Source organism: Aptenodytes patagonicus, chromosome 8 (genome assembly GCF_965638725.1).
Source record: "Aptenodytes patagonicus chromosome 8, bAptPat1.pri.cur, whole genome shotgun sequence".
NCBI lineage: Eukaryota > Metazoa > Chordata > Aves > Sphenisciformes > Spheniscidae > Aptenodytes > Aptenodytes patagonicus.
This window is the reverse complement of record NC_134956.1, coordinates 20,065,749-20,080,046: the sequence shown is the minus strand read 5'-3', so window position 1 is coordinate 20,080,046 and position 14,298 is coordinate 20,065,749. Positions and strand designations below refer to the sequence as shown.

General features: G+C 44.6%; 1 protein-coding gene across 7 annotated transcripts in view; it reads left to right on the top strand.

Moving 5' to 3' along the window:
* FOXP1 (forkhead box P1) overlaps positions 1-14,298 on the top strand; it is a 394,018-nt gene that overhangs the window by 205,301 nt on the left and 174,419 nt on the right. The window contains exon 1 of one of the 7 annotated variants that reach the window (XM_076346646.1): positions 8,004-8,036. The exons of the other annotated variants lie outside the window; for them this stretch is intronic. The gene's annotated coding sequence lies outside the window, so the exon portion shown is untranslated. Of the gene's footprint in view, positions 1-8,003; positions 8,037-14,298 lie in introns of those variants that run through there. 7 annotated transcript variants of the gene reach the window in all.

The window sequence follows — 14,298 nt, the reverse complement described above, 5'->3', positions numbered from 1 at the left end:
GTATTAATCATGGTACATCTTACCCCCCTTAATTGAAGTTGCTACAGTTCTTTGTCTGGGCGGCTTTGGTGGGCCATGACCATCTATGGGCCATAATGTTGGTAATTAATGCTTCGGGTATTTAGTATTGTTGAAGCCGTCGGCTGTGGTGCATGAAGCTCTGACACTGTCCGTATGGTTTCCCTTATATTCCTCCCTGGTGGTAATCATGGCTTCCATCCGCAGGATCCTCGAGGTTGGAAACTCCATGTGGGTTAGCAGTCCTGGGAGTGACGTTCCTGAAGAAGCTCCTCTAGCTTCATACCTCTATGAAAGGTCTTACTTAAAGAAGGGAAGAAATAAATACTGTGCTAAATTCACATCCCTAAGAGGAGGAAGGGATGCCAGTAGCCTTTGCCAATGGCAAGGTGGTACGAAGAGGTGCATGCAACCCACGCGCAGGCTGTGGCTGGAGGAGCAGAGGAAACATGGGTGTTCGTTGCGTTGACACGATGAGGCTGCAGCCCGACCGAGGGCTTCTCACGCTGCTCGCAAAGCCCGTGGCTCAGGCCAGATGTTTTGCCAAAACAACTTGACTAATAGCTGGACACATCAAAAGTGGGAGATTAGCATCTCTGTAATTTAAAGTATTTTCCTCCCTCCTCTCCCCCGAGTATATTGATGTTCGAGGCTGCCAAAAAGTGCCTATAGTCTTGCCTTTTAAGTCAAAAGTATATGGGAAGGGCTGTTTCAGACATCTCCAGATGCCCAGTTTGCTGTATGGTGTATAACCATGGGTACATCGCATTGCCTTAGCTGTTCTACATACAGATATTATGCCCATTTTTTGAGTAAGTGTCTGGGGAGCTGCTTGAACACAGATTTTTATTACTGCTTGTTGGAGTCAGAATTTTGTACTCTTGTCTTCCAAACCCGTGTTTCATCCAGCAAGCCCTTAAAGGCTTGTGAGACCATCACCTTTGCATATTTTGTCTGAAAAGTCATAGCGCGTAGTTCCGTGTGCCAAAAGCCACATACTATGTTTTCCTAAAAATTACGTTCAACTTGCCAAAAAATTGGTGGGAACTTGCAATTTCCGAGTTACAAGTTCACACGCCAACTGCGAAAGGAGAAAAGCCGATGTGCGAGGTTTTGCAGAACCCTCGATGTCTCCCTTCCGGCTGAGCTCTAATCTGCGCTCCCACCGGTGTCGTGTGTGCAGACAGCCTGAGCAGGCAACGGGGCTGGCGGCTCCCTTCCAGCGTGTGGGCAGCCCGAGAGGCGCAGGCAAATGGCAAGGAAGAAGGAGGGGGAAAAAAAAAAAAAAAAGGAGACCGAGATGCAAACTCAGACTTGTGAAATAATTTCAGCCATGCCTTGGCGGATGGGGAACGGGGGTTAGCTCGGTCTTCGAAAAATACAGGTTGGGCAATGAGAAAGGAGCAGATCACCAGCGGAGCAGGTGATCGTTTGTAAAACATTCTGTCTTTCTGTGTACTTAATAAGTCTTGAAGCAACAGCTACAAGAGATCTGCTGCCCGTGCTCCTCTCTCAATTATATAAAATAAGTTTTGCACATCTTAATTTTACATGCTTAAAATATTTTAGGATTTAACATTTTTATTTCATTTTTTTAAGTCTTCAGCGGTTGCATGTTTGACATGGTTTTGTTATCCTAGATGTTGTGTTATGATCTGGCACACGGAGCATTAATTCCTTTATCAGCTCTATTTCCTTTACAGTTGTTCATTTAATTGAGCTCCTCTGTGTATTTTACAAAACAAGATGCATTCATTACAACTTGCAGACCTCAGATAGCATTGTAACATGTTTCAGAAAAATAGCACTTTTGTAGATAGTTGTGGAAGTTGGGTGTTTGGTTTATTTTTCAGATGATGGGAGGAAGCAGTAGCAGAATTCTTGCATGCATAATCAGTAGGAACTTTCCAGAAGCTCTTTATTCTAGCTATTTTCTTTTAAAGCTGTGTTTACTCTAAGAATTCGGCTGAGGCAGTTGAAATATGTGGCTGCAGTGTAGAACAAAATACACTGTGTGTTTTGTTACTCTCCTTGTTCTGCTTTGACTTGTGCAAACAGTTTTAATCCAATGGAAGAGATCATACAGTCTGTGACTGCGGTATCGTACAATCCAGTTTAGGGTGCAAATTACCCTCTTACGGCACATCCTGACATTCAATAGTCTTGTCTTGAGCGTACGTAGAGGGTATCCTTCTCTTTCACAAGCCCTCGGAGCAGGAAGCCAGATGCGTTAGCTCTGCAGTGTTCGGGAGCCAGCACATCTGTGTGACCATGCACCTGCATGTGGCTGGAGATGTTCAGATACTGTCCTCAGTGCAGATTTCGAACGTTGAACACGCATCGCTGGTTGTAAATGGCCCCGCGTGCTGCTGGGGATTCAGCACCAGAAAGGCCATTTCCCGAAGCGCGGAGCAACCTCTGCTGAGCTTGGCAGTGAGGGACCCTTCCAGTCCAGGGCCAAACAGCTTGTTTTGGAGAGGTCATGGTGTCGTAGCGCTGTTTATTGGGAGGCTTTCTGTTGCATTGGCATCATGCGCAGGAAAGGTATGGGCAACCACAGGAGCGCTAACAATTGCCTGCTGTTGTTGGCCAAGGAAAGCTGGAGAGGCTTGTTTGGTGTCCAGTTGCTCCTCTCTGCTGTTGCCTCTCCCTCTCCCAGCCTTCTCTGATGGCGGCTCAGAGATGGGCATTGCTCTTCAGCCATGGGTGAATGCAGAAGAGAGATTAAGAGCTTGGCTTCCTGCATCCTCACTCAAAAGAAGGCATATGTGCTTTTTTTGGTGAGTAGAAACAAATCGGTTTCGACAGAGCTTTTTTAGGGAGTTTTCTCAGGCACAGGATGAAATTTTGAGGTGGAAAAAATTCACACTTTTTTTTCCCCCTCTATTGGGCCAGTGTGGTGAGGACCAACTGTATTTTTGGGTGCTTGGGATCCATGTGTGTCACTGTTGAGCATGTGGCTGTTGAGGAACGAGTGCAGTACGTACACGTTTCCTGCACAGAAATGTGGTGGGGTGGGATCTTTGCTCTGGACCCAGGCTGGAGCTGATCTGGGGAAGAAAACATCAAGACAAAACTGGGGAGGAAAGCACCTCTTCTGTCCCACTTAATTCTGTTCTGGCTGATGCTAAACCGGTATGTTGGGTACTTTCATAGTGTGTGTGTGTGTGTGTGTTATCTTACGCACCAATGTTCATAGGTACACGTACGGTTTTTCTTCTGCATCATGCTGTCCTAGCTGTAATCGGATAGCCGTAGCCCTCGGACAGGGCAAGGCAAGGAGACTGTATATGTTTCCACAAAAGCTTAGCTAAGTGCATTTTTCTTACTGTGTTATGGGCCTGATTCTTGAGGGGGGTTAGATGCTCTCAGTTGTGGGTGCTCAGCATTTTTGCAAGTCACCCTGCTTAGAGGTTGGCGGTCAGATTTTTTTTAATGGGAAAAAGCATTTTTCCGTTTGCTTCTCCATAAGCTGAAACCACTAAAGAGCCCTTGCTTAGTTTTCCATACACAAGCACACACTGATGGGACCATGAGAGGGACTGCAGGTCTTAGAAGGCTTTAAGTGTGTGAAAACAAAGAGTCCTAATGAAAATGGTTTTGCAACTTAATTGTAGTGGGTGTGCCTTTGTTTGCGAAAAGAAATGAAAGTGCTGGAGGCCGAAGTGCTTGCTTTATCCTCAGAATAGTGACGATAGCAGTATAAACTTCCCCGGCCAGTTCTGCCAAGGTGCCCAAGACCTGCAAGTCCCTGCAGAGCTTTGGCACTCTGCTCATGGACTTTGAGCCTTGAGACATCCATCCTTGCATTGCTCTCCAGAAATACCATGTTTTGCAGGGTGGTCCTTTCTTGGGCCCCTGAGTGCCCTTCTTAAAAGGTGGCTTGTTCACATCACAGGCTCACTGCATTTGGGAAAGCCAACGTGTCTTTTCCGACGGTTTTGAGATTCATGACTTGCTCCCTGGATGGGGATGCAGACCTCCACGAAGCCAGTGTTAAGCCTGTTGAAGGCAAGGGGCTTGTTCCTCCTAGCACGCTGTCTTGAACCCCTTCGGAGTAGTCCATGAACCCCTACGAATCTGGTGCCTGGGGGCCAAACCCTCTGCTGCCTTCTGCTTCAGCCTCCTCAGCTACCCAGTGCCCCATAGAAACGTGATCCATTTTAAATAGATGCTGTTTGCAGCATCTTGGACTTGCTGTGTGAGGATGAGAAATGTTAACATAAATTCTTTAAATAACATCTAGTAGTGTTGAATGCACAGAATTATAAAACATTTTTATATTCTGAGACTCATTTACATCTTCACATTAAAAACTGTGGTTTTCTTTTCACGGAATGGTTACAAGATCTGATTTGTTTTGAAATCAAAGCTAAATTTGTGTTCTTGCATTCCTCTTTGCCCTTCATTTGACAAATTTTTCTTGTTCTATAAATACAGAATTGTAAACAAGGGCTAATCCTTAGCAACAACCTGGAAAGTTAACATTTCTCTCCAGCTCCTATTATAATTAATTCAGACACTGAATATGATGTGATTTACACATAGTATTCCTAAGGCCAGGAGGTACTAATATCTTGTTAGAGAACTGAGGAAAAGAACACGCTTTTGTGTTCGCCATATAACATAATTGCACTGCATTTTCTTTCATAAGAAGATGTTTAAAGATGCTTTTTACTTTACATTTGAAAAATGGAAGGCTTCTGCTTTTGCATTTGGCTGAAATTGTCTTAAATGTGTTTTCCTTCCTGCAGCAGTCAACATTGTCAAAACATTTTGCAAAGTACATTTTAATAATATGGGTTAAGACCATCATTATATTAATTTAATTCTCGGTGTAGGTAAATTTGTAAGATGCTTCCACTTTGCCATAAAAGTTTTTCACAGTAAACATAATCTGTTTTCCCTGTGCAGGAAAGAAAAGGATAATACAGTCGACAAAAGGATAAATCCCTTGCGTTACATTGTTTAAATATAGCTTGAACGGTCTTTCTCTCATAGTCCATCCTTTTATTTTATTTAATTTTCATTTAATTTTGTTTTGTTCTGTTTATATTTGTTCAGGGAGTGTTTTTGTAGTGTTAATCTATGTAAGCCACATGCAGTTGAAAACTGCAACTCCCAAAAGACTGTGATTAAAACGTTATGGATGTGGCAAACCACAAATGCAAAAGTAAGTTTACATTTAGATTTTCTTCATAAAATATTTTATTCAAGTTTTGTAATACCTTGGTATCGTGGTCAGCATTGCCATAAAAATTCTGTGTTATATGGAATGATACAATCTGTGAAGCATTGCCCATTATGTAGACACCATGTCTTTAAATTATAGCAATTTCTTAAGATTTTAAAGCAAAATGAGCTCTTAGAAGTGTGATTAATAGCAGGGAATGAGGCTAACACTGGGTCATCAGTGGCACTCCATTACAAAAAAGGTTGGACTAATAAAAGCATCCATCTATTTGACCAATAAAGCATTTGAATGATATGCTTATAGTTTTTATCATACCGTAGTTACTTTGTACTGAATAAACTGTGATTTTACGTGCTGGAAAAGGAGCGTGGAACAGGCGGCGCGGCTGAGGTGAGAGCGGTTGTCTCGAGTAGGGAAATATCAGGACTTTTATGTGAAGCTTGATGTTTTCAGAAGCCTTCAGGTTGCGGTGTCTAAATTTTTGAAGCCGCTGTGAAATATCTAAATCCCCCTTGACCCGTGCCTGCCTGCCCACAGTTGTTCGGTGAGGCTGGCCCTCGCTGTCCTGCAGGGAGGGGAGAAAGGAGGGTATTGTGTGTAATCATTAATTCAGAGTTAAGTCCCCGGCAGCCCCAGACGTCAGAAATACTCTGCTGAAGCACGGGAAATGGGGCAGCACTTCTGTTTTCCTGGTGTGCGGACGCCAACCCCGTCCTCCAGTCGCACCTTTCATCCTGCCCGCTATTATGCTGTCAACCTGATGTGTTAAAAAATACGAGGTTGCCTGAACAATACTGCATTTGGGTTTTATTTAAATACCTGTCTTATTAGTAGGTTGTACTGATTTCATGGTTTTGAACCGTTTGTTGGGGTTTTTTTACTACAACAAAAGGCTAAATATTTTCTGAAAAAAGAAAACGGAGGTTCTTGGCCAGCCGTGGATGTCCAGGATTGTGCTGTGAAGAAGAGTACCAAATATTCTAAAACTTGTGCAAAAATGATGAGGGGGGAGGCTTCTGGCCGCCATGCTGTTTGCAGATGAAATGGCAAGGGAGGGGAGATTAGCGCCAGGGCCAGCTGTGACCTTGGATGCTCCATATGTTTGAAGCTGGGATGATTTTACTCAGTGCTTGGTGGTGGTGCTGGTGCTCATCAGAAGGTAGCGGTGAACCAGGTAGGGGCCAGCTGGGAGAAAAAAGGACCTGTGGTATAGACCACAACTACAGCCTCTACCCCCATCCAACTAGTACAGCGTCTTAAAGGGCTTATTTTACATAGGAGAGGGATGAAGAGACTTCTGGAGGTCACACGCAGGGATTGTGTCGGGGCAGGAATGTAACCCGGAGCCCTGGCTTAACCCCTACCGATAGGACCATCCGTCTTCTCTCCCTGTACTTCAGATCTTTCCCGAAATTCACGTTCAGGATAGAGAAGTTACAGAAACCTCCCTGAAGGAGTGTTGCAGTGGGCAACTTCTCGAGCGTTACAGGGATGAGAGACGGGAAAGGAAAGGCTTTCTGGAAGGTGGCAAATCCTGGAGGCTTGGGTGTTTTGATCACCGTGAGGGCTAATGTCACAGTGCCTTGGTGCCAAGAGATGGACATCGGGTGGGGAGCAGTTGGGGGCCAGAGGTTTCAGTTGTGAGAAGACGACCTCAGAGGGGCTTCTGGCCCCCCTTGGGATAACGAAAAGGAGCTGGGGAGATCTTCAGAGATCGGAGAATGGCGATGGGAGGCCGAAGCAAGAGGCTTGAGGATGGGAGAGAGAAAGAAGGAGGAAGAGGGCTGAACCATGCCTTGCTGCTTCAGCGTTGTGTGTGGCTGCGTACAGAGAGCTACAGGGCAGGGAGCTGGCATGGGCATGGATGTATGCGTATAACATCACACATGTACATGGTCACGCTGGGCAGATTAAGTTTTGTAGAAACCTGTCGTTTTCCTTGTTTGTTCTAGGGGAGAAATGAAAATTTTGCATCCCACCTTTTTTGCAGTTGCTGATTTTTTTTTTTTTTTTTTAAATGCAAATAGATCTTTTACATCAGTGGTTTGGCCGGTAAATCTTGTTTTGTAGAACACTTTCAAGTGTTTTCAACTCCTTTCTTTACCCTTTATCGTAACAGATGCACAGCTATGTATTTTCCCCTGCTGCCTGTTGTCTTGAGGTTGCACAGCAAGACTGCAAAGGCTTTTTGTTTGTTGTTGTTGAAGGGGAGGAAAAAAACCCTCAATCCACAGAAGAGTTAACAGGATTTCACTTGATCTGCTCGTTTATGCAATGAGTAATGCGAGGTTGGTAACAGCAAATTGTTGTTTATAAGCAAACATGGCACTGTGTAAACAAGAAGGCCTGGTCCCCAACTGGTTTGATTTCATGGTGGTCAGCAGCTGATGTATGTAACGTACAACCTTTCTGCTTCTCGAAATGTCAGAAGAATGACTATTTGTTTGTCTTGAGTTCTTCCCAGCTGTTTACTCTGTAATGCATTTGCCTCAACCTTGATTCCCTAAGAGTGGCCCCTTTCTCCTCCCTGCTCTGTTTACATTAGTCCTGCCCCGAGTGTCACCTATGAAATCTGTTGATTATTCCACCTGGTTAATGTTAAATTGCTCTTGCAAGATGATGTGTTTGTTCATAAACACAAATGCTGGGCCCCTTGTTTACTGTACCCATGGCAGCAATCAGTTATTAAACAAATATTGCTTTGTTTGCGGGTGTGAGCAGCAGTTTATCCTGCAAGGTCTGGAAAAAAACCTTTAAATGCTGGGATTTCGATAAAGGAGAAAAAGGGGAGCTTGTCCCTGGAATGTGGCTGAAACTCACTTCGGTTTGCTTTGCTTATCTTTAACTTGGGTGAAGGGGCTAGAAAGATTAGCAAGTTGTTTGGTTTTTCCAAGAGATTTCCTTAGTGTAATGATATCTATCCAGTTGTTTGCTTTTTTCAGAAGGGAGAGAGCACTCCTGCAAGATGACTAGCACAGCGGTAGACGGCTGATGGCTAGAAAATCCTGCATGGAGCAAACAAGGAGTTAGAAGGTCTAGGACAAAGATATAGGGCTATGAACCAGGTAATCGCCCCGAAAGTACAGCCTTGCATTCTCTGTCAGCGTTTGGTCGGGGGCTTTTTGGTTTCCCTCTTTCCTCATGTCTTGATTTTAATTGATGCATGTGCCCTCGATGGAGTTTGAAAAGGCAAAGCTTTCACTTTTATTTCCGAGGAGATCTGAGGAAAAATTCTGTTTTAGAAGCAGAGCCGTTTGAATGGAGAGAAAATACCAAATTTAAAAACGTGCTCTGTCGCTCCTCCTCCTGCGAGTGAGATGACAGAGCTGCTTTTCTTCTTTTTATAACTGGAAAACTGCGTTTACATCTGCTAATTTCTGTATGCTGGCTGTTTGCTCTTTGGTTTCTGGGAGTCCTAATTAGAGAGAGCCATCCTGGTAGTTGTTGCTTTCGGGTTGTTTTGCAAATGAGCAAGAAAAACTCACTCACACCATCTTTGTTTTTCAAAACTATTGTTTGTTATTGTTTCTGAACGGGGCTTGGATTTCAAATGCCAGGCAGGACCTGTTAGCACTAACAGTAAATTGTTAGGGCTTCTCACACAAAGGGAGTAAACCCTCTTAGGGTGACCTTGAGAAAGAAATGTTAACTCTTTTTGTATGAAGGTGGTGTCTGTTCCTTTATATGTGAATTAATCTGTTAAAACATCTTGAATATACATTTGTAAGAAGCTTTTGAAGGATAAAATTAAATAATTGTCCTTTTCATCCCTTGGAAAAGCAAGCAACAAAATATGCATAAAAATGTGATATATTGTATTCACTAGCTCGCACCAGTGGTCCAAACATATTGTTCGTTTTGGCTACTGGAGCAGTGTCGGGGCTGGAGGGGAAGCGGGAGGTACCTGGAGTGTGTAAGTGGACAAGCCGGTCATTAATTGACTCATGTTACTGCGATGAATCAAACCTTCGCTGCCTTAAACTAAGTGAAAATCGTGAGGTGAAAATTGTATTGTGCAGACGTATTGCGAAGTTGCAGCTGGCTTTGAGGTGGTTTTCAACTTCTGGAGGCTGGTAGAGAGTTTAGAAGCGCTTTAATGGAGATATGCATGGAGGATGGGAGTCTAATTCATCTACAGCCAGCACTTGGTCTTGCGAGGTTTGATACCGTCTTACTGTAGCAGTGCTGCTGCTGCCTAGCATAAACTAACCGTATTTACTAAATGCAACTTTGGCCTTTTATTTAGTTGAATAGTCGCCTGTTTTTCTGAGAGACAGACTGTGAGAGTTTATGTTGCAAGCTCTGAGCAGTGTGCATACAAACAAGTAAGTCCTGGGCTGTGAGAATAGCTCTGCAGTTTCTGTTCTTGTTTGACACGAAACCGCGGGGAGCTCCGCACGCTGCTGCGCCCGGGCTGGGATGGGCAGGTGGGTGCCTCCCGAGAGACGCCGGCACCGAGGCAGCTCTCTGCAGCCGCTCTGTGCCTCACCGTGCTGCGGTTAAGCGTCCCTCCTTCTGGAAGAGTTTTTCCTCTAGTGCGGATGGTGCTCATGTCCATACGGTAGCAGTCGCAGAGTCGTATGGTGCAATGAAATACGGTTTCTTGTTTGGCTTGGGTTTTGTTTGCCGCCCGCCGTTCCTTTCTTTCCAAATAAATGATGATCCCAGTGATGGTAAGGATGATTTCTGTCAAGCTCACGGCTGAAAGACAGCTCTCCCCAAGAGAGAGGAAGGAACCTCGCTCTGCCAATGATGGTATGTAAATGATTACATCATATTTGCCAGTCGCTTGGAAGTGGCCCAGCTCTAGAGCTTTTATGCAGCTATGGCATGAGCTTCATGCTGAATATGGATTTTAATAGCTGTCAAGCTGAGAAGCATAGGCTGAGGTAGAGCTGGCTTTGCAAAGGGGGTTTGTTTGTCCAAGGTGAGACTGGGAGTAACTTCTGTGCGGATGTGTGAAATGAAGGGAGGATGCCAAAAGCTTGTTCAGGGAGAGTTGAGTTGTCCATTGTCTCTGCCTAACGCTTTGCGTCTTACATCAAGGAAAGGAGTGAGACCTGTTATCTTCACAGCTTGGTATGTTTGGGTGCACTAGCTTTTCACGGGGACCAGCTCTAGCTCTTTTAAGCAGAGCAAATGGCAACCTTTTAACGTCTGTTTCAATTAATTTTCCTTGGATTTGCTTGTTCTCTGTTCTTACTGTTTGTGGTCAGCAACACCCTCAGCAGAAGAGATTTGCTTAGGGGTAACTGCAGTGACTGATTCTCTAAGAAGTTTAAGTTGTTTGACTGTGATTTCACAATAAGTCAGTGTGGCACGAGTGGGATTAGGCTTCTGACTCTCCTTCCCTTCTCCTCACCACAGCTGTCTTACATTTCAGCTCCTGCAGAGCATCAGTCAGCCTTTCACTGAGCTGCCTCCGAATGATTTCAGGTTCCCGTGGCCCTAACGATACACGCTGCTGCTGGAAAGAAGTAACCCAGACAGTGCAAGCCATGCACGCAAACAGTGAAAGAGGTTGTGTCGTTGTATGCAGTTAAATAAATAAAAAGTTGTGGCAGCCTGCATCTAGACAGGAGTAGGTGAAGCTGCTACTCAGGAGACTTGAGGGTGGCAAGTGGACATAAACCCTGGTAGAGGTTCAGGTTGGTGGAAGTTTGGCTTCTCACCGGCGTGACCCCCAGGGAGGAGGTAAGGCAACCAGCGTCCTTCTCCTGTTGGCCAAGGTGGTGTGCTCGAGCACTTTTGGAAAGCACCGGCTTTTCACTCACTAAATTTACTTACGGCTTCACGTTTTCCCCCTCCTTATCGCTTTTTTACCTCCCTCCCCACGGCTCTGCATCACCAAGTAGCTATTCCCCAGCGTCGGGAGGGCAAGGAAGGGGAGCAGCCCCATGTGAGCCAGGTGCCGGGGCCACGGATCGGCTCGGCTCACGGGAATGCTTCGAGAGCAGCGTGATTTGTTTCCCTTGCCCGGGGAGGCTCGGCACATCACCTCTGCGATGCGCTCAACCTCCGCCAACCCAAGGCTTGGGATGAGGCCAGCCGAGAGGAGAGTGCCAGGGCTGCACCTGTGTCAGGAGGCAAAGCCGAGGACGCGCTGCGGATGATCGCATTTCTTCTGGACCCTTTATTTCCTAAGCACTAAATGAAATTTCAGATTTTAGATACGTCTAGACCTATACAGTGCACGATAAAGTTGATAATCCATTAATCATTTTTAACAACAGGTAATATGCATAATTTATGGTGTTACAGTGCTATCTTTTTTGATATTTATGATGGATAATGCTCAGTTTTTGCCCTCGTATTACTGCTTTAAATTATACCACAAGAAAATTAATGAGAAAGTAGATTTATGGGTTTCATTTGTTTGTCAATTCGGAAATTAATTGGGTGTTAATTTTAGCCGTCCCTCATCAGACCAGGTCTTTAGTATGTGTGCATTACTTTGCATTCATTGAAGCCTACCTCCCATTTACTGTGGGTCACTAGCTTTGCATACATTAAAATAGCCCTCAGGCTCATTCTCTTGATTACTTTTTGAACTGCCATGCATTAGAAAATTTACGCCTTTCTGTTATAATTATGAAAATTCGCTATTGGAAGATGGTGCTTGCATAACAGCAAGTATACAGTCTTGGTGAGGGATGTAAGATCATATAGCAAATCCCAATACGTTTTTGTTCTAATCCTAGAAAATAGCACTCTCGACAATCTTTGTTGTGCGAGTTTCATCCTTTGAAATTTCAAGGATCCATTTTAATGCATTGAATTACCTCTTTAAGCTGAGGAAATATCAAAGGATTTCACCTCGTCGCTGTCTCTTTGTTTCCTCTTTCCACACATCCCGTACATGTTCCTCCTTTGCCTTGCTCCAGGTTTGCCTCTCCTCCTCCAAACGCTGCTGTCAGACGTGACTCAGCATCGCTTTTCAGGACAGCAGAGCCTGACTTGCTCCATTCCTTACTATTTCGGTTGATTCTTAAAAGATCATCCTTGATTGCTCTTTGAATCCCCTTCTCCTTTCTCATACTCCTGCACAATTCAGCAACCACCAGTCGTGTGTAGGCGAGTGGCCTTGAAAGGGGTAAGCATGAAGTTTTATCCAAAAAGTACCCTAATGTTCTGACAGTTGATCTATAGTTAGTTAGTACATAATTATACCTAAAATACACCCTGTCAGCAGGATAAATGACGGCTACTGAAAACTCTAAGAGCATGACGGGTATTCACCCATCTGCAATGACGAGAGCGGAGGGGTTTGTAAGTTGAGAAAGGCTGGTGAGTTCAGCGTGATCTGATTTAGTTAAATCATGCCATATGTTGGGATGGCTCTTTCTAATAGTCCTGCTAACCACAAACACAGGCAGAGAGAAGTCATCTGGTCCACCTGGCTAGTTTGGACTCCCCTCCCCGGCATTATTTCTGTACTTAGCGTGGTGGCAGCCCTCGAGCTGCTCATGTGAAGCTGGCTGATTCACAGTTAATTGTGACATGGTGTAATTTAGTAAATGAGCAGCTGAACATCTGTACGCCTTCCCCCACGGTAGATCAAAGCCTTACCTTACACAAGGCTTTTAATTTCCACTAGTGAATCCTTTTTCTTTTACTGAATTCATGGATGGCGGGACGGTGCTGCTGGCCACCACACCGACCTAGGGACGGGGTGTCAGCTGGAGGAGATGGGTGTTCCAGCATCGGCTGCAGACCGTCAAAGCATGTTCCTGGAAAAATTCAGAAGTGGTGGTGGGATGTGGAGCCCAAGGCGCTTTCCCCCGCTGGGCACTTGCTCCAAAGATACCGGGACTAAATGAGACCACCTGTGAGTTGGGCAGTGGTCTCCTGGGAAAGCTGTCGTGGTCCTCGTTGCTGGTAACGGGCAGCACCAGGAGTGCCAGGCTGCTTCTGCGTTGCTTTTGTACCTGTGCTGGGGACAAGAAGCAGCTTTGCTCGTGCTTTGTGCATTGCCTTGCCAGTCGCGCCCTGGGGCGCGTTTCGTTTTCAAGAGGTAAAATCCTGTCTTTGCAGTGTTGCGTTGTCATGAAATGCTTCCAAACACCGTTCGGGTTTTTTTTAGTCATTATACAGAGAAGTGCTCTAAAGTTACTCCTGAGCTTCCTTTGGGGAACTGCTTGCAACAAATAGGTAAAATGTTTACTTACAAACCATGCATGTATGGATATTATGCCTGCTGGAGAATTTAGGACTAGATCTTGTCATTTGATCACTTAAAACTGATTTTACCATTAACTCTTCTGTCTATAAAAGTAGAAATATATTTTGTAAATCTGTGTTGTGTTTAATTTGCATGTCCTTTCATGGCTGGGCCAAGTTCTTTAAGGGCATTTATTCTGCTTCATATAAATAATTGATCAGCCAAGTTAATTTACTTCTGCCTGACTTGGTCAACCTTAATTAACTGCCCTGGAATAAAGCACTGAACTTTTTGTTAGCTTAAAATCTTTCACAAATGTGACAAAGAAGGGATGTATTATGACAACATTTTTGCTCTAGCACTGTTCCCAGGGGATAGAAATGTTGAATGATCTTTATGTGCATATATTTGTAAACACCTCCAAGTACTAATAGCCGAAATAAAATCGTCAGCTTTGGAAGTAACTTTGAAACACGCAGGCTATATTTTGAACGTGTAGTCCAGGCTGAGTCTGGAAGCATATTAAAGCAAAGATTTTAAGGCCCAGAAGACCCCAGGGATGGTTTTTTAAAGGTGATGAGGTGCTTAAAGATGTAGGTTGGTGCTTATTCAGGAGTCTTAAAAATGTCTCACCAGATGCCTCCGTGTATGGCGAGGCATCTAAATACATCTGAGTATCAGTCCCTTAGTCTTTCAGACTTGCAGTGGGTCCTTATTCTGACGGGTGCTTCAGTCGGTAAATCCTCCCTCATGCTGACATGAAACAATGCTGCTTAGTCTTTAGAAACTGTACTAGTAAAAGAATTGCAGAAATTGCACACTTCAGTGCCCACCTCCTGCCTGCTAATCTCCATGCTTAACCTTGCTCATCTAAATAGTCCAGTGGAACTGAGAGACATGTATCTGCAGCATCTGGTCTTTGTGA